General features: G+C 42.1%; 1 protein-coding gene and 1 pseudogene across 2 annotated transcripts in view; one reads left to right on the top strand and one right to left on the bottom strand.

The window, feature by feature from the left end:
- Positions 1–20,400, top strand: part of DDX10 (DEAD-box helicase 10) — a 250,891-nt gene that overhangs the window by 121,901 nt on the left and 108,590 nt on the right. The gene's annotated exons all lie outside the window — the stretch shown is intronic.
- On the bottom strand, positions 2,031–2,756 carry LOC307109270 (small ribosomal subunit protein uS5-like; annotated as a pseudogene). Its single transcript has one exon. The product of its transcript is annotated as a small ribosomal subunit protein uS5-like (transcript).

Genomic DNA, 20,400 nt, shown 5'->3' with positions numbered 1-20,400 from the left:
AGGCTTGCAGCCTTAGTGCATAAATATACCATATCAGCCTTTTCAACTAATTTCTGACAAGCTCGGGTGATGACTCTGATATATCAGAGTATATATGGTATGGGTATGGGCCTTGATTAGCTTAGAAACCACCGTTTTACCTTAGGGTTTCTGCTTAGGAATTGTGATTCTTACAGGCAATTCTGCAGAACATTTTCAGATTTGAATTTGGATGTAGAGGACCCCACATTCATCAGAGAAAGAACAAGCCTAGAACTCGTCTCCCATCAATTCATTATGTAATCATTTTTTAACACCTTGATATGCTTAAAATTTATTTGATAAATTTTTCTCATCTGCAGTTAAATTATACTTAGACTATTTCTAAGTCACTTTAGATTCTGCAATTTCATTTCCCCAGGATTTCTGCTTGCTTTTGTTCAAGACATTTTATTCATGGTAGTGTACCTTAGGCCACTGCTCATGCACCATATTATCCTTATAACTGCTATTTTTTTTATATGTTAGTTTGTACATTATTTTTGTGAAAGCAATTGATGTGGCTAATCCTAAGATTCTTTTGCTTAACAGGACCATCATAAACTTTACATATAAAAACTTTTCTTTATAGTAATCTGGTTTGCAGTGTCTCCCAGCCAGTGTTCAGCTTGGATCAACTCTTCCTGAGAGCATTTAGAGTGGGAGGGGATGGGGGCAGACTCTTGGGAATAGAAGAAGGATCCAACAAAAGAGAGGGATAAGAGGAAAGCCTGAGGGAAAGTATTTTCGGTTCTTCATATTCTAGGGTTTTGCATCCATGGATTCAACTGACCGTGGGTCAAAAGTATTTGCAAAAAATGTTACATTGTTGATGATGTGTACTTCGTAGTTAGGCCTATGGTGGTTGCATCTGTACTGAATACAGACTTTTTTCTTGTCGTTGTTCCCTAAACAATAGAGTGTCACAACTATTTACATAGCATTTACATTATATCAGGTGTTATAAGCAATCTAGAGATGATTTAAAGTACAGTATACTAGTATGGGAGAATGTGCATAGGTTATATGCAAATACTACAACATTTTATATAAGGGACTTGAGCATGCATGGAGTTTGACTGGAACCAATCCCTCACAGATATGGAGGTATAACTATCAAGAAAGGAAAAATAGCCAGTAATATCAAATTCTGACTGACAGTTTAATTAATTTCTTTTAGATCCATTCCCTCCTCCCTGCTCACTGCTTTATTCTTGACACACACATGCTGAATCTAGAATATTTTTCAATGGCTACAACATTAAGAATTTCTGTTAATCCTTTAAAAGTGAGATTATTCATCGCTTCCTTAAAACCACTTTCCAGCTCCCATTCCCAATGATTTCCTTCTATAATGTATAGGCTTCTATCATCAAACTTACCATAGTATTAGAATTGTCTCTGTGGCTAACCTGTTATACTGTGAGCTTTGTAACATAGAGGCTGTTTTAAGCATCTTTGGCCATCTAGTGCCTAACATACAAGTTGGTATTAATGGAAGCTTAAAAATAATCAAGAAAGAAATACAAAGACTTAAAAGGGGTCCTTAATTTTAGCAATGAGGCAATAATTGGTGATCTTTCCCAGAGCAATTTTAATCAAGTAGTGGAGGTGGGAGCCATAATGAAGTGGGTTGATAAATGAGTGGAAGAGATGAGTGGGCCACATTTCAAGAAGGTTGGCTGTAAAAGGCAGGGGGTGGGAGTGGAGGCTGTAGCTTGCAGGGAAAGGATTATATGGTGCAGAGTTTTATATGGGGAGGTGAGAACATGTTTAAAGGCCAAAGGGAAGGAGACCCTGAACCTCATTGAAGAGCAGCAAGTTCAGGAGGAATTGGAGGGATCAAATCCAGAATATGGGGAGAGGAGAGCCTTGGAAGTGACAAGCTGTCCTTATTTCCTTTGAAACCAAAATGAGGAAAGATTTAAATAATTGACTTAGAATTGAATTTGGGGACACAACCCTTTGTTTATTTCAGAGGATTAATTCACTTTAATTTTCTTGTATAAAAACTACCTGGTATTCATAGCTGAAGCCTGGGTCTTCAGCATGGAGACCCTGATGTGGGTCTTTATGAGATGGTCTGTGAATTCCTGATAGGGAGACTTGGTGAACAGTCTCTTTCCAGAGGTTGGGTGTAAGATAGCTGTAGGTCTTGGAGATTGCAAAGTTCCTTGGCGAAGTTCCCTAGGGTGGCATTGCAGCCTTGGCTGAAGTGTAGCCCTCATTGATACTGGCCATCAGCAGCAGCTTCTTGGGCACAGGGGCCTATATGATGCCAGTGCCCTAGAGGCAAGGATGAGGCGCACCAGCGCAGAGCCGAAGCAGCCAGTCACCAAGGGACAGCGTGGGGCTTGCTGATCTTGTTCCCCCAGTAGCCTCACCACACAGGGATGATATCCCTGCAGATGGCAGTGTCTACAGCCTCCTTGGAGCTCTTAACACCCAGACTGACATATCTGTTGTAATCCTTGATGGCAAATGCCTTGAACCTGGCGCCCTGGTCAGCATAGGTCTTCTTTTGTATGGGCATAATCTTTAAAACCTCACTCTTGAGGGAGATCACCAGGAAAAAGTATGTGATCACAGATTCCTTGATGGGCAGGGCAAAAAGAGAGATTTCTTCCAGGGACTTCATCATGTTTTTGATCAGCTGGCTCTGCTTGGAAATGGGGATCCATTCCATGTCCTTGCTTGCTCCAGCTCGATTGCTGCAACTCTAACCCTGGTATCACTCCGAAACCTTTGCAGAAGCCATCTTGGTCTCCCAGTCCAGGGCTCCCCCAGTGGTGTCATCTACCAGTTGGTGTTTTCTGGAAGAAGAAAAGCAGACTCCTTTAAATCTGGTGTTTCCTGTTCATGTTGTACCATAAATCAGAGCCAAAGTTGAGGAGTATCTACCATCTTCAAAGATTGGTGGCAGTTGCTTTTGATGTGTTTAGGTAGCTTCAATTGATGCACAGAACAAAGAAGGATATGTCATCCATGTAGTGTTCCATTTTGGTTTTTCAGAATGTCCTTAATTATTTCAGACTAATGTTATAAGAATTTCTGGGAGATAGCTATTAAAACACTAGAGGCCTGGTGCACGAAAATTCGTGCACTAAGGGGGTCCCTCAGCCTGGACTGCGCCCTCTCGCAGCCTAGGAACCCTCAGGGGATGTTCAATTGACGGCTTAGGCCCGCTCCCCTAAGCACTGCCATGGAGGCAGGAGAGGCTCCTGCCATTGCTGCTGTGGTGGCCAGCCATGAGCCAGCTTCTGGCTGAGCAGCCCTCCCCCTGTGGAAGCGCACTGACCACCAGGGGGCAGCTCCTGCATTGAGCGTGTGCTCCCTGGTGGTCAGTGCATGTCATAGCGACTGGTTGTTCCCAGCCTTTAGGGTCACTTTGCATATTACCTTTTTATTATATAGGATTGTAAAAGGTATATGTGCAAGATGATTCTGTCTTGTACGCTACTGCATCATTGAGTTTCAGAGAGGAACTTTTAGTCGTTTGGAGAGGCAGTTGAGCAGACACTTATCTATTCAAATATTCATATAAGCTGCGGGAAAAGATCTTTGCCTGTACAGCAAAACAACATCATTCTTTGCTAGCTCCGATAAAATTGGCTTGTCCTTTGTCAGCAGAGTGACTGAGTTCTGCTTCCTGTTTAGAAAGGCAAACTTTTATCCCAAAAATTGTATTGCCAGGTGTGGCATGTAAGATATTTTTCACTGCCAGTAATGGAAAACAATCATAAGTGGCTTAAAATATGAGGGACATTTGTCATTTTACATGATGAGAAATCTGGATGAAAGACAGTTCAAGGGTTAGTTAATTCAACAGTTGTCAAAGTCAAGGCTCTATCCATCTTTTTGCTGACAGCCTTGGTTCCTATTGAGTTAACTTTTGTCTTAGACTTATCCCCTAATAATGAAAAGACACTATAACTCTGGACTTATCTCCTAATAATTAGAAGATACTGTAACTCCAGACCAATTAAGTCAGAATGGGGAAGAGGGGCTGTCTAGGCATTGGTCTTTTAAAAACGCCCCTTTCATTCTATTTTACAGCTCCCTGGGATTGAGAACAATGAGTTAACCCAAGTAATATTCATCCTAGAGCTTCTAAGCCCAGCTCCTCTGAAGCACGTGGCCATCCAATAACTGTAGAACGCAGTTCCTTTAGCAAGGAATAAGGGAAATTAATTCACCAATGGTGTCTGCCCCGCTACTGAGGATTCACAGTTTAAAAGGAACACTGTTTTAAATTCATGCATGATCACCATTATCACTTAAAAAAGAGCTATATACATTTTTCCTACCCCCTCGCCTTAGAAACAAAACCCCAGAGAGGCATTTTATTAACCCAGTGAACTACAAAGAGAATGTTTTGGTTAGGAAGGAAATGGATATTAAAGCATAATTTTAGTCATTTTGTATGCAGATAAACATCAATCTTTTAGCTAAATACAATCATCTATGCTGCCTTGTCATCAGGATGTAGCCAACTCTTGATTAATCAGAATTGAGTCTCTTCTTAATGGGTTATATAAAATGTGCTCTTTATTGTGGCTCTCTTCCTAGTTATTTCCAAATACATTCTGCCTTCACCAGCAATGTATTTGGAAAAACAGAATTTATTACTGTCCCTCCTAAACTTTGTCTTGCTTAATGGCATCTCATTTTCTAGAGGATCCAAGTTTACCCACATCCATTAGTTGCCAAGACATTTTACTTGTATTCATAGAGTGCCTCTGACAAGCCTGTTTCCTCATCATTCTTATTACAAATGTTGTGCCACTTGAAGGTCTTTTTTACTTTGATTCCTGAAATACCACCTTAATGGGTTCTCCCTCTCCATTGCTATGCTCACACACACCTTTTTAGTTTATTCTTAATAGTGCTATTGGAGTTATCATCCTAAACTATAGATAGGATTATATTGTTTTTGCATTGCCTTAATGACTCCCACTTATCCTATTTAATAAAAGAGAAACATGCAAATTGACCTTACCTCTGCTACACCCACAAGCCACGCCCACCAGCCAATCAGGAGCGAGTATGCAAATTAACCCAACCAAGATGGCGGTGGCCACGGAGCTGGAGCAAGCAGAAGGCTTGGCTTGCCCCCAGCAATGGAGGAAGCCACGCTTCCCCCGCCCTGGCCTGCCCTGGCCTCCGCTCAAGGCTACAAAGTTTCAATTATAGAAGATAAATAAATCCCAGATACCTGCTTCCAACCTATGCTTGGGTCACTGGGAGGCATGGCTGGCCTGCAAACCACCACAGGCCGCCCCATGCCCCAAGGAAACCCCCACCCTGATCCAGGACACCCTTTAGGGCAAACCAGCCAGCCCCCACCCCTACACCAGGCCTCTATACTATCTAATAAAAGAGTAAAATGCAAATTTGACTGTCCTCCAACATACAAGATGGCTGCCCCCATGTGGTTAAAGATGGCTGTCCCCATGTGGACACAAGATGGCTGCCACAAGATGGCCAGCAGGGGAGGGCAGTTGGGAGGGACCAGGCCTGCAAGGGAGGGCAGTTGGGGGTGATCAAGCCTGCAGGGAAGGGCATTTGGGGGGCACCCAGCCCTGCAGGGTAGAGCAGTTGGGGGGGGGGGACTAGGCCTGCAGGACAGGGCAGTTAGGGGTGACCAGGCCTGCAGGGGAGGGCAGTTTGGGGGGGACCAGACCAGCAGGGGAAAGCAGTTAGGGGCAATGAGGCTGGCAGGAGAGGGCAGTTAGGGGTGACTGGGTTGGCAGGGGTGGGCAGTTGGGGGGGACTGGGTTGGCAGGGGAGGGCAGTTGTGGGCAACCAGGCTGGCAGGGGAGGGCAGTTAGGAGTGACCAGGCTGTCAGGGGAGGGCAGTTAGGGGTGACCAGGTCAGCAGGGGAGGGCAGTTAGGGGCAATCGGGCTGGCAGGAGAGCAGTTAGGCATCAATCAGGCTGGCAGGGGAATGGTTAGGGGGTGATCAGGCTGGCAGGCAGAAGCGGTTAGGGGCAATCAGGAAAGCAGGCAGGCGAGCAGTTGGGAGCCACCAGTCCTGGATTGTGAGAGGGATGTCCGACTGCCCGTTTAAATGGGCAGTCGGACATCCCTCGAGGAGTCCCAGATTGGAGAGGGTGCAGGCTGGGCTGAGGGACACACACCCCTGTGCAGGAATTTTGTGCACTGGGCCTCTAGTCTACAGAATAAAAACCCAATGTGCTAGATTGTCTTTTCCAAGATGGTCAGAAAAACAACTCCCATCTCACACACTGTGCTTTATAATGTGACTTGGATACTCGTACCATGAAGAGGTGGGGTTTGTGTCCCTCCACTAGAGTCTGGGTAGGCTTGTGACTGTGGTGGAAGGTCACTAATGTGACCTTATAGATCAGGTCATAAAAAGTGATAGAGTTTCTTTTTTAAGAAAATATTTATTGAATGATTTAAGAGAGAAAGAGAAACATTGAATTGATACATTCAATGGTTGATTCTTGTATGTGCCTTGACCAGGGATGGAACATACAACCTTGGCGTATTGGGTTGATACTCTAACCAACTAAATTACCTGGCCAGGGTGAAGTGTTAGGGCTTCTTATGGAATTGAAGCCACCAAAACCTTCCCTGCAGCCTTAGCTAAGCCAGCCAGCACCAGCTTGCTGCCATGTGAGCTTAAAAGTGGATCCTTCAGCCCCCAGTCAAGCTGCCCTAGCTGATCTGCATGGAGCATGGATAAACCATCCCTGCCAAGTCCTGCCTAAATTGGAAAGTTATGGAAATAAAAATATTATTTATATTTAAATGTATGGTGTAGGTTGGTGGTCTTGTTTCATTTTTTTGCATGTATCTGTCCAATTTTCCCAACACCATTTATTGAAGAGACTGTCTTGACTCCATTGTATGCTCTTTTCTCCTTTGTTAAATATAAATTGAGTATAATGGCTTAGTTGGATTTCTGGGTTCTCTGTTTGGTTCCATTGGTCTATATGTCTGTTCTTGTGCCAGTACCAGGCAGTTTTGAGAACAGTGGCTTTGTAATATAGCTTGATATCTGGTATCCTTCCAACTTTATTCTTCTTTCTCAGGATTGCTGCTGCTATTCGGGGTCTTTTTTTTACTCCATATGAATTTTTGGAGAGTTTGTTCTAGGTCTGTGAAATATGCCTTAGGTATTTTAATGGGGATTGCATTGAATCTATAGATTGCTTTGGGTAGTATGGACATTTTAATGATGTTGATTCTACCAATCCATGAACACGGTATATTCTTCCATTTGTTTATGTCTTCCTCTATCTCTTTTTTCAATGTCTTGTAGTTTTTTGAGTATAGGTCTTTTACGTCCTTGGTTAAGTTGTCCCACAGCTCCCTTAAGCTATACTAATTGTTTTTTCTTTTTGGTTTTCTGATTGAGTGATATTTTCAACTCTATCTTTTAACTCACTGATTCGATCCTCAGCTTCTCCTAATCTGCTGTGTATTCCTTGCAGTGTGTTCTTTATTTGTGTTATGTCATTCTTTATCTCAGACTGTTCTTTTTTCATAGTTACTATATCTTTTTTCATGCTGTTGAGCATCTTTACCATCATTACTCTGAACACTGTTTCAGATAAATTTCTTATCTCTGCTTCATTTATCTCTTCTTCTGGAGAATTCTCTAGTTCTTTCATTTATGGGGTTGTTATTTTGGCTGTCTGTTTGGGTTTGTACCTGTGTATTAGGTAGATCCTCTACACCTCTCAATCTCTAGTGCAGGATAGTTTTAAAGGCTGTTTCTAACTAGACAAAGAGTCAAAGACTCCAGAGACCACCTCTGCCTACAGACTGATAGGATTTGGACTTGAATTGCTCCCCACCCCCCTCCACGAAATCACCCTCAGGTGTGGCGAGAGTTTTTTTTCCCAACAGGGTCAGGGTGTTGCTTCTTCCTGGAGGCTAATTGTCATTTTTAATCTCATAAGTGTCCTCAGGGCAAGGTGTTTTCCAATAGGGCAATAGGGTGTGTCAACTGTCTTCCCCCCAGTCAAGGCAAATGTCCATGTGGGAAAGAAGCCCTCTATGTGAGGGAATGTCTCAGCCCAGGATACTTAGGGTGTCTGCCTTCTGAGCTCTATCCTTGGAGTCCCCAGGCTCCTGCTCTCACAGCTCCCATCCACTTTACCCACCCTCTCTGGAGCACTGGGTGGGTGACTCCACAGGGAATTTTGTGCATTGGCCTTTTAAGAGGGTTCCTGAATTTTCAGCTGTCACTCCCTGGCAGACAGCATCCCACTGCTTTTCACAGCTAGATGTTATGTGTGTACTCATTTCGGTTTCATTGCTCTCTGCTGGGGGCCCAGCTTGAGTATTAGACCCCAGAGTTCTCAGTGACAACCCCCCACAGTTGAGATACCTCTTTGGGACTTCAGTTGCTATCTGTGTGCGCCCAGCCAGCCCTTTTGTGCCTCTGCCCCTGTTACCAGTCTCTATGAGGTCTCCACTTTTGGTTCTCGGGTATCTTTCTCTCCTGCGAGTTTTCCATTGATTATTCAGGAAGTTTTTCTGTATTTTATTTGTAATCCCAGTTTGTGGCAGCATATCCGTGCAGCATCCACTTACTCTGCTGTCATTTTTAATTATTATTATTGCCATCTTAAAAACACAGTGTTTTTTTTGCCATTCTTCAGGTTAAAAGTAACCTCCTTGCTGTTTTAATTTGCATACATATCCCTAGTGACTAATGGTGTTGACATCCTTCATGTGTTTGCCATTTGTATATCTTCATCGATGAAGATCTCTTCAAATCTTCTACCATTAAAAAAATTTGTTTATTTGTATAATACTCCATTTTAAGATTCTTCATATATTTGGGATATGTTTTTCTATTCAGTACATAGTTTGTAAATATCTTCCCTCATTCTGTGGGCTGTCTTCTCACTTGCTTGATGGATATGAAGCACTAAGTTCTTCATTTTGATGGAAGCCCAATTTATCAATGCTCTTTTTTTGTGGTTCATTTCTTTTGTGTTTTATCTTAAAAATACTTTGCCCAAACGACATCACAAAGATTTTCTCCCATGTTTTCTTCTGAAAGCTTTATATATTTAGCTACTGCATTAGGCATACATGGTATGCGGGAAGTTTCAAAGTTTATTTGCTGGCATATGGATATCAAATTGTTTCAGCAACATTTGCTAAAAAGACTATCTTCTCCTCATCGAATTATCTAGGCAAATTTCTTGAAAATCAATTGACCATATTTATATGGGTTTATTTTTAGAGTGTGGATTCTGTTCTCCCTTGATTATCTGTCTATCCCTGTGCCTATATTACTCTCTTGATTACTGTATTTTTATAGTCGGTCTTGAGATCAATTCGTGTAAGTTCCAGTATTTGTTTTTTTCAGTGTTCTAACTATTCTAGGTTCTTTATATTTCCATATATGTTTTAACATAAAAACATATATGTTTTTAATTATGAAAAGATTGCTGGAATTTTGGTGAGGATTGTATTGAATCTGTTGATCGATTTGCTGACAATAACATCTTGAAAATAGTGTTTTTTATGATCCTATATACCCATTCACTTAGTTCTTTATGCAATGTTTAGCAGTTTTCAATGTACAAGTCTTGCTCACATTTTGTTAAATTTATTCTTTGCACTAATGGTGGCAGGCCAGATAGGGCTCAATTACTAAGGAAGACTCAACGGCTCCAAATGACAAGGCTTATATATTTGTTGTAGGGAAAGAATCAAATGTAGCAAGAGCACTAGAGCATTAAAGATAGACATTGCATCCAGAGGCTCCCTCATAGCAAGGGGTCTAGGTATGACCTCTGTCCTCTCTGTTGGTCATGTGGACACACTTTTTTTTCGCAGGTTAGGTTCCACTAATGTGTGCACAGAGCCATGGAACCCCAAATGGAATCTAGGCTGATTGATAATCCTTATACCTTGTTGATCATGTAGGCATAGTCTTTCATGTAACCATCCCTATGGTAGAGCCCTCTGGGGTGTGTCTCCCTGAGACCATATGCAAATCAACTCTTGCCAATATACATTGCTGACATTAAAACAATTTTTTAAAAATATACATTTTTTTATTGATTTGAGAGAGGAAGGGAGAGGGAGATAGAAGCATCAATGATGAGAGAGAATAATTGATTGGCTGCCTCCTGCACGCCCCACACTGTGGATAGAGCCCGCAACCTGGGCATGTACCCTGACTGGGAATTGAACCATGACCTCCTGGTTCATAGGTTGATGCTCAACCACTGAGCCATGCCAGGTTGGCTACAATGTTGACATTTTGATACAGACTGCCCTAAAACTCACTTCAGACCCATCAGTACAAAGCAACATTATCAAGCAATACATTTCTTGTCTTGACAGGAGTATGTGCCATGCAATTAGGTCTTGACTTCAGCAGAATAGCTCAGGTTATATCCAAGCATACTGGAATTTACCCACATCCCTAATACTTTTGGTCCTAATATAATTGGAATTTTTAAATGTTTTTTTTATTTGCAATTGTGTATTACTTTTATATAGAAATAAAACATAATATTGACCTTGTATACTGTGACTTTGCTAACTCACTAAGTAGTTTTAGTAGCTTTTTAGTATGTTTCTTAGGAATATTCACATTGAAAACTACGCAGTCTTTGATTGAGGGTAGTTTTTCTTCATTCTTTCCGATTTGTATGCTTTTGGTTTCTTTTTCTTGCCTCACCACATTGGCTAAGAACTCTTGAACAATGTTAACTGAAAGTGGTGACAGCCTTTTTTCTGGTCTTAGAGTAAAGCATTCAGTATCTCAGCCTTATGTGGAATGTTGCTTCTAGGATTTTTGTAGATGTTCTTTATCAGTTGAAGGAGCTCCTTTTCTTTCTGTTCCCAGTTTTTAAAAATATGAGTGGATATTAAATTTCATCAAATGCCTTTCCTGCTTTCATTAAGACAATCATTTGGTTCCCCTGGGTTGGAGGGAGGATAGTCCGTTACTATGGTAAATTATATTGATTTTTGATTGTTAAACCAGCTTTGCACTTTTTGGAATAAATATTTTTGACCATGATTCTTTTTATATACTAGTTGGTTCTGGTTGCAAATATTCTGTTAAAGATTTTTACTTCTGTATTTATGAGACCTATTGGCCTGTAATTTTTTCTTTTTTGTAATGTCTTCATCTGGTTTGCGTATCAGGGCAATGCTAGACTCACAGAATGATTTGGGGATGTTCCTCCAGTATATTACACAAGTTTGTGTAGGGTTATTACTTATTTCTCACATGTTTGGTGCAATGCACCAGTAAAGCCATCTGTGTCTAGGAATTATCTTTGTTGGATAGGTTTTTAAACAAATTATTTTTCTATAATTAATATAAGGCTCTTCAGGTTATCTGTTTTTCTTTTCTTTTTTTATTGAATGACCTTCAGTAGTTTGTACTTTTCAAGAAATTTGTCCATTCATGTTACTGAATTTGTTAACATAAAGTTGTTAGTAATATTCTCTTATTAGCCTTTTAATGTCTTTATGATCTGTAATAATGATCTTTCTCATTCCTGATATTAAGAATCTCTTTTTTCTCTGGGGGGAAGAAAAGCCTTTCAGTTTTATTGACCTTTCAGAGATCCAGTTTTGAGTTCATTAATTTTCAATAAAAACATTGTTTGTATGTTTTTGTTTTGTGATGGCAGAACCATACTTGTTCCTCATGACCTTTATAGTAAAACTCCCTTATGTTGTAGTTGAATATATACTTTTGTTTTACCCATTCACCTTCTAGCAGAAAATATACTTTTGGGACAACAATATTAATTCATCTTTGTTGTTTCCACAATCTTCAATTAAATTGGAATCAGTAATGGTAGATAATGACCTTGGAAAGTGGCATAAGTTGATTTATTATTCTGGTAATGTATCATATGGAACTCAATAGTAAGTTAAAGCTAAAAGGCATAGAATTCTCATTATCTGGGATGGCAAATTTAGCCTTTTTTATAAAAAACTAGAGGCCCGATCCATGAAATTCATGCAAGGGGCTGGGCCCTCCCAGCCACGGTGGCTTGCCTCGGCCGTCGCATCCTTGGCCCTCGCAGCTGTGGCTTCATCTGGAAGGTCGTCTGGAAGGAGGTCTGGTCTAATTAGCATATTATGCTTTTATTATAGATTATTATAGACTAGTGGCCCGGTGCATGAAATTTGTGCACGGGGTGGGGAGGGTGTCCCTCAGCCCAGCCTGCACCCTCTCCAATCTGGGACCCCTTTAGGGATGTCCAACTGCCGATTTAGGCCTGATCCCTGTGGAGAAGGGTTCTTTTAGTAACTTTATCTGATTTAAGGCTTTCTTTTAACCTCACACCAAGCCTTTCCCCCATACTGCAGTGGAGATGAATGCAAGAAATCCACAGTAGGATATAACAAAGGATATATATTATTTTCTATTTCAAAAACGATTTAGGAGGTAGAGCTCTACCTAGTAAATATGGGCTTACCTACTACATTTAACATGTGACTGGAGTTAGCACAATTTTATTTCTAAGATATTTCAGAATTGCATCTATCATGTAATTTGTAAGGAGAGCTATGTCATTATCACAGCAGCTCAAATTCTGGGGGAGTGTAAATACTCCCATTATGCTTGGCCAACAGCTAGTAACAGAAGAGTGGTTATTTGCTGACCTTTTCAGATCTTTTTAGATGAGGAAAGGTATAAATAAATAAATTCTTTGATTCCTGATAAATGGCCTGGAGACTGAAAAGCAATAGAAAGGACCTCATTCTGTCTCTTGGGCAGTTTATAGCCTCTTTATCTGCGTGCTCAGCCACTCTTTAATTATCCCAAGGGAGCAGGCTCAGGCTGCATGCTTCCTCTTAACCATGCTAGAAACCTTAACAACTTCACCGTTGAACTGATCCCTTGAGTTCTCATATCTTTCAAATTTTCTGAACTGTTTCACTTCACATCCTATTTCCTGCTCTTTACTCTCATGTAATATATTGATGTCATATTAATCTTAGGAAAAACATTTAAATTATAGTTGACCCATAAACAATGCAGGTGTTAGGTAGGAACAGCAACTCCCTGCATAGTCAAATATCTGCATGTTACTCTTGACTCCTCCCAGACCTTAATTACTAATAGGCTTCTGTTGATAGGAAGTCTTACCAATAAAATAGTCCCTTGATATATATTTTGTGTATGTATTATTATATACTGTATTCTTGCAATAAAGTAAGTTAGATAAATGAAATGTTATAAAGAAAATTATAAGGAAAATACATTTATAGTATTTATTGAAAACATTTTGCATATAAGTGGACCTGTGCAGTTCACACCCATTTTGATCAACTGTTTTGCCCCCAAACTTTCAATGCTTAAAAATAAGAAACTCTTATTGTTCAACTAGAGGCCTGGTGCATGAATTTGTGCACGGGTGGGGTCCCTTGGCCTGGCTGGCAATCTGGGCCAATCGGGGCATCTTGCCCAGTCCCAATTGGGGCAGATTGGGGCCAGCCGGGGGTGGGGGGTGGATAGGGGCCGTGGGAGGTTGGCCGGCCAGGGGGAGGGACCATGGGAGATTGGCTGTCTTTGGGAGGTTGGCTGTGGGAGTGCACTGACCCCCAGGGGGCAGCTCCTGCATTGAGCGTCTGCCCCCTGGTGGTCAATGCACGTCATAGAGACTGGTCGACTGGTCGTTCCGGTCATTTGGTCGTAACTGTTGCTTTGGCTTTTATATATATAGATAGATAAAGGTTCTTCTTGTTTCACCTTCTTGGGATGTGGATTATTCTCAGTTATTTACCATTTAAGTCTTAATTATCTTTTCAAAATTTTTATTATTTATTGTGGTAAAACTTATCCTATATAATAAAAACCTAATATGCAAACTGTCCCCTTGACTGGGAATTCGACCGCTCGCTATGACTTGCTCTGACCACCAGGGGGTGGTGTGGAACATGGCAGGCGTCGGCAATGCAGCGCTGGCAGTGGAAGCACTGCTGGCCCTGATGGGCCCTGACGGGCCCCGATGAGAGCAGGACCGTGGCGGGATGATGGAGCAGGTGAGTGGGTGGTGCCAGGCCAAGGTGGGTGCGAGCGGGGGCCTGATTGCCCTGCTGATCTCCCCACAGACAGCGACCAGCAGCGGTGGTGGTGGGGGGTGGGGCCACCGCCTGGCTCCCAGGCACTGAGTGAGCTGGGCAGGGGCCAAGCACTGATTGATCGACCTGCAGATGGTAACCAGTGGCCGCCAGGCCCCGATCGCCTGATTGGAGATGGGCCCCGGGCTGGGATGGGGAACTGGGGGTGGGTGGCAGCGACCAACCTCCCACGGCACCTGGGCAGGGGGCTGTGACCTCTCGCTGGCTACCTGAGGACGGGGGTGATGGGGACGGAGGTGTGGTGAGAATAAGGGGTGTCCATCGAGCTCTCACTTCCCCTGCTATCCTCCCCTGGGATGCCAAGGCTTCCCCTCACCCACGCAGCCATTCTGGGTGAGCTGGGCTGCAGCTGCCCGGACCGCAGGGGCCAGTCGGGCTTCCTGTGGGTTTGCACAGGAGCTGGTCTGCGAGGCCTGCTGGGAGAGAGCATGCTACCTGCCCAGCTTCTTTGCGGTGCTGCTGGATGGCCCAGAGGCCAACACTGTGCCCCGGCCTGCGGCGTCCGGCCGTGCTCCCTACATCTCCACGTGGGGACTTGGGCATCATGACTCAGGCGAAGAGGAATGTGCGGGGGCCTGGAGGTCCAGGTGCTGCCCAGGGCCCAGAGGTCAGCTGGGACCTGCCCTTCCATGCCAGACATTTGCGCTTTGATTGCTGGCCAGGCCTAGGGACCACACCTGTGCACTAATTTCGTGCTCCGGGCCTCTAGTTTTATATAACTATTGACCCTGTCCACGGATTCATGCACACTGGAAATTAATTAGAAGGTGGCTGGCGGGGTGGGACTGGGTGAGATGGGCCAGACATACCCTGGAGCCAATCTCCCACATTCCCACCCCGGCCAGCTGCACCTGGGGTGATGCTGTGGCTCAAAGTTGTCTGTGGAGTGAGTGGGGTCCCTCTGGCAGGTGGGGATCCTTCAGCCTGGTCTTCGGTGATCAGGCTGAAACTGGCTCTCCCACATCTCCCGAGGGGTCCCGGAGTGCGAGAGGGTACTCTGCAAAGTTGCTGTCATACAGGGTGTGGAACACAAATACAAGTGTGCAGTAAACCAGATTCGGGACCGACAGTGCCCCAGCAACAACATAACCCACAGCTGAAGGTGGAATTGTGTGGCCCTGCGAGGAATCGGGCTCCCTCCTCTGGTTTCGGGGTACATCACCCGAGAATCGCGGCTGCCAAATCACTGCAGCTCGGCAGCTCCTGCATTGAGCGCCTGCCCCCTGGTGGTCAGTGCACATCACAGCTACCAGTCAGACGGACACTTATTCTTTTTTTGTGTGTGTATGTGTATGTGTATATGTATGTATGTATGTATGTGTATATATATATATATAGAGAGAGATGTCCCCAAAACTATTTACATAACATTTTACTGTTATTATTATAATTATTCTTTTATTATTGGTTATTGTTAATATCTTACTGTGCCTAATTTATAAGTTAAACTTATAAGTGCTTTGCTGTTTGATACAAAACTAAATCTTTGTCCTATCTCTTGCCAAACTCTAATTCTCACTCGGTTCCCTTTTACCTCTGTCTTCATCTCCACCAGATGATTTAGAGTTCACCAAATGTGGCTACTCTGCCCTTGTCCAAGCGAATGTGATTCTCCTTGCCTGGGATAACATTTTTCTTTTGAGACCCTGGATGAGTAAGATCTAGTCTGAGTTTGTTTCCTTCTGTTGCCTTTGCACAGATTTCACACTCCTCCAGAACATTTGTCACATAATTATTTGTTTGTATAATCAACATCCCCTTTAGGCTGGGCTTCTAGAGAACAGATACAATATCTGTCTTATACATTCCCACACATTCCCACACCCAGCACTCAACAGCACCATTCTTTACTTAGAGTTGATGTTCAGTACATATTAGGGGAATAATAGAGATACTAAGAGGATTATGTTGACTTTCTAAAAGTAGTTTAGCTTCATTGTTTATTCCCTTTTCTGACTTTGTTTTTTTGCATATGCTTTCTTCCTTAAAATGATGACCTTAATATTTACTGCCTGGTTCTCCATTTGGTTATCTATCACACTTCAAGTCTTTTCTTGTTCCTTGTGAATGTTCTTCTTGCCTAAACAGAGCTAAATACTCCTAGTGAGACCCTATTGATAGAGAGTTTTAGAACCTCTAGTGTCAACTTTAAAAGAAATTAAAATTTTGTTGATTAATTGACAGTCATATGGAAAATTGTATGAGATGATGCTTTTGTCTGATTTTATTGGGGAAAACATGGTTGAACCATTTTGAATAATAATGTTTTTGTGATACTTAGTTTGCTAGCTATTCCATTTTCTTAGTTGATAATATTTCCTATATGCTATTATAACTTTCCTTTGAGTGTTTGCTCTATAAATTGATTTCTCATGTGGGTGATAACAGAATTTTCTTCTTCTTTTCTTTTTTTTTTTTTTTTTGCATCCCTATCTATTTAGTATGTAGAAATGGGAATGGGTATTGATTATTATTTGATGTCATTTTGACAGGTATATGCTTATTCATAATTCATTGAGTTGGTAGAATCACAGAGTTGAAGCACCATTGTACTTTCAGATATATAAAATATAAAGATGTATATACACTTCTTAAATACCTCAAATGATACACTATAATCATTTGCAAAATGATTATAGTGTATCATTTCTTCATAGAAAAGCCCCTGTAGTTGTTAGATTATGTACTTTGGAATGCCAGAAGAGGTACTTTGAATGCCAGGGTGTGATTGTTTCAAATTTAAGGAAATATTTAACTGCAGGATTTAGATAGTAGTTTTCTAACAATATTAGAATTTAAACAGAATTTTATCTTCACTTCTCCTTACCTGCCTAAACTATGAAAACAAAGGACAGATCAACTATTTTGTAAACTGCCGTAGAATCAGTAGTAGTTTTCTGTTCTGTTGGCTTGACTTTCTCCTCTCCTTAAAGCTTGAGATAAGGGTGTGTTTTGAAATTATTTTAGAACCACGTTTTCAAAGTGTCTAAACTTGTAAAATGTTAAACAATCCCAGGATTAGAAGTAGCTTGGTGTAGAGAGCTGCTGAACTAGATGTCATTAACTGGTGAATCCTGAATATACAATGTTTTGTTTTCTGACCACAGGCTAGTTTCTTAACTACTTAGAACTTTGATTTTTCTCCTGTTGTTCAAATCAAGTAAAAGCACAAAGGGAAATATTGATAGCCTGTGTGGTATAAATGTGAAGTGGCATTTGCTTCTGTGTTCAGCTCCCGTTTTCGCCTGCATCAATACATTCTCCACGTGCTTCTCACCCGTTTATAATGTACCCAGCCGCTTACAGCAGTAGCCCCTTCCCCATTTCCTCATAAATTTTGTTTGTTTTGCTAGATACTACTAAATAAAAACACAACTAGTAACTAGCAAAGTTAAAATTCAAATCCAAATCCTTTGACACCTAAGCCTGTGCCATTAACCAATATAAATATACTATCAACTATCAGTATTCTTTTACCACCATTAACTGTAGAATGGTGATCATGAGAATCTGATTTTTCAGAAATACCTATTAATTAAAAGGGAGGTGTGAAAATCTTGAAAAATAAAGAGATTAGCATATATGGCATTACTTTGTAGTCAAAACAGAAAAAAAATGGAGTTAGTGTGTGTTTAGTACAATGTGACCTATTGTGGATCAAGTGGAACCCATCACTACTCCATTCAGAAAACTCAAATGTATGTGTGTTGGTAAATCTGGAACATTCACTTAATAGTGTCTTTATGAGATTCAGAATGTACTGTAACGTGAAAAATAGTAGATGTGTTCTTTCTTCTCTTAAACTGATTTTTAAAGTATTTATCAATCCTTTTTTGTTTATATATAAGACAGAAGACACATCTGATTTTTTTTACACAATTTATGGTTATGAGGTAGCATATTGTTTCCCTTCAGGGATATGTCATTCTGTCAAGTCTGGTTTAGTCATGCTTAGAATAAATTGCCTTTTTTTGTGTGGTAATTTTCTGAAACTATTCCCTAGGAGATTTTTTAAAAAGATAATTAAAAGATTTCATTTAAAGTGCAGCATGGGGAATATAGTCGATAATATTGTAATAGCCATGTATGCTGTCAGGTGGGTACTTGTAATACCAGAGGATCACTTTGTAAACTATATGATTGTCTAACCACTATGCTGTATATCTGAAACTAATCCTATATAATAAAAGGTTAATATGCAAATCGACCAAACAGTGGAACAGCCAGTCACTATGACTCACACTGACCAGCAGGGGGCAGACGCTCAATGCCGGAGCTGCCCTCTGGTGGTCAGTGCGCTCCCACAGTGGGAGTGCCACTCAGCCAGAAGCCCTGAGCTGGGCTCACGGCTGGTGAGTGCAGCGGTGGTAGCTGGAGCCTCTCCCGCCTCTGCAGCAGCGCTAAGGATGTCTGACTGCCAGCTTAGGCCCACTTCCCCTGGGGAGTGGGACTAAGCCAGCAGTTGGACATCCCCTGAGGGCTCCCGGATTGCAAGAGGGCACAGACCGGGCTCAGGGACCCCCGTGAGTGCATGAATTTTGTGCACCGGGCCTCTAGTATGCTAATAATATGCTAAGGCCTCTCAACCTCTTGCTATGGCGTGCACTGACCACCAGGGGGCAGATAGTCGACTGGTCGACAAGTCACTATAATGTGCACTGACCACCAGGGGACAGATGCTCAACGCAGGAGCTGTCCCCTGGTGGTCAGTGCATTCCCACAGGGGGGGAGCGCCGCTCAGCCAGAAGCCGGGCTCTCAGCTGGTGAGCACAGCGGCGGTGGCAGGAGCCTGTCCCACCTCCACAGCAGTGCTAAGGATGTCTGACTGACGGCTTAGGTCCACTCCCATGGGACACTGTCAGCTGGACATCCCCCGAGGGCTCCCAGACTGTGAGAGGGCTCAGGCCTGGCTGAGGGACCCTCCCAAGCGCACAAATTTTGTGCACCACGCACGCCTCTGGTATGAAATAATAGTGAAAGTCAACTGCAATTGAAAAATAACAAAAATTATTCCTAGAATTAGTTGCTTACATTGCATGGAGACAGAGATGTACTTTTTAAATATGCACACTTTAGTGAAAATCCCCTGCCTCCACACCTCCCTTTACAAAGGCAAATTTTTGAATGATAAAGTGGTAGCACAGAATACTTGTCTTATGAATTGATCTTTCCAGACTTGAAATTTAATTATACCAATCACCCAGACTTAGGTATAGATGCAACTCGTAAGTACTATCAGCAGAAGGAAGCTATAAAATTAGTGTTGCATGTATCATTTAAAAAAATAAATCCAAAATAGGAAAAAAACAGTTCTCAGAAAAGACCATCAGATTCGAATTGTTCTATAGACCTGATACTCTGCTATTACAGTCACATGCTGTCTCCAGCAACCTTTTCTTTTGTTTCTTTTTTTAATTTAAATTTTATTTTCAATCACAGTTTACATTCAGTATTATTTTTTATTAGTTTCAGTTGTATAGCATTGTAGTTATATAATCATATAATTTACAAAGTGTTCCCCTGATATTTTCATACCTACCTCATACATCATTATTACAGTACTAGAGTCCCAGTGCATGAAATTCATGCACAGTGGGGGTGGGGGTCCCTCAGCCCAGCCTGCCCCCTCTCGCAATCCGGGACTGCTGGCTCCTAACCGCTGGCCTGCCTGCCTGCCAGATCACCCCTAACTGCCTCTGCCTGCCTTCCTCATCACCCCTAACCACTTTGCCTGTCTGCCTGATGCCCCTAACCACTCACCTGCCTGCCTGATCACCCCTAAGTGCTCGCCTGCCTGCCTGATCACCCCTAACCACCTTTGCCTTGACCCCTGCCGCTGTGGCTTCATCTGGAAGGTTGTTCGGCCTTCCAGTCTAATTAGCATATTACGCTTTTATTATTATAGATTATTGACTATATTCCTTATTCTGTATTTTACATCCCCATGACTATTTTTGTAACTACCCATGTGTAGTTCTTAATCCCTTCACCTTTTTCACCCAGTCCCCTAACCCCCCTCCCTTCTGGCTACTATCAGTCTGTTCTCTGTATCTATGAGTCCAGCAACCTTTTCTTTTTCTGTCTTTTGGCTGCTTATTTCAGTTTCCTCTACTTTTTCTTTTTCACTTTTCAAACGAATGATTCTTTGCCAGCAGCATTCTTTCAGCATATCAAACTTGGTTTAATATTGCAAGCTTTTGCTACCTTTGTTTCTCAGGGTTATTGTCACCCTGATGAGTAATATCACCCAGGAGCAGTATTTT

The sequence above is a fragment of the Cnephaeus nilssonii genome (assembly GCF_951640355.1).
Source record: "Cnephaeus nilssonii genome assembly, chromosome: 13".
Classification (NCBI taxonomy): domain Eukaryota; kingdom Metazoa; phylum Chordata; class Mammalia; order Chiroptera; family Vespertilionidae; genus Cnephaeus; species Cnephaeus nilssonii.
This window is presented reverse-complemented; position numbering and strand designations above follow the sequence as displayed.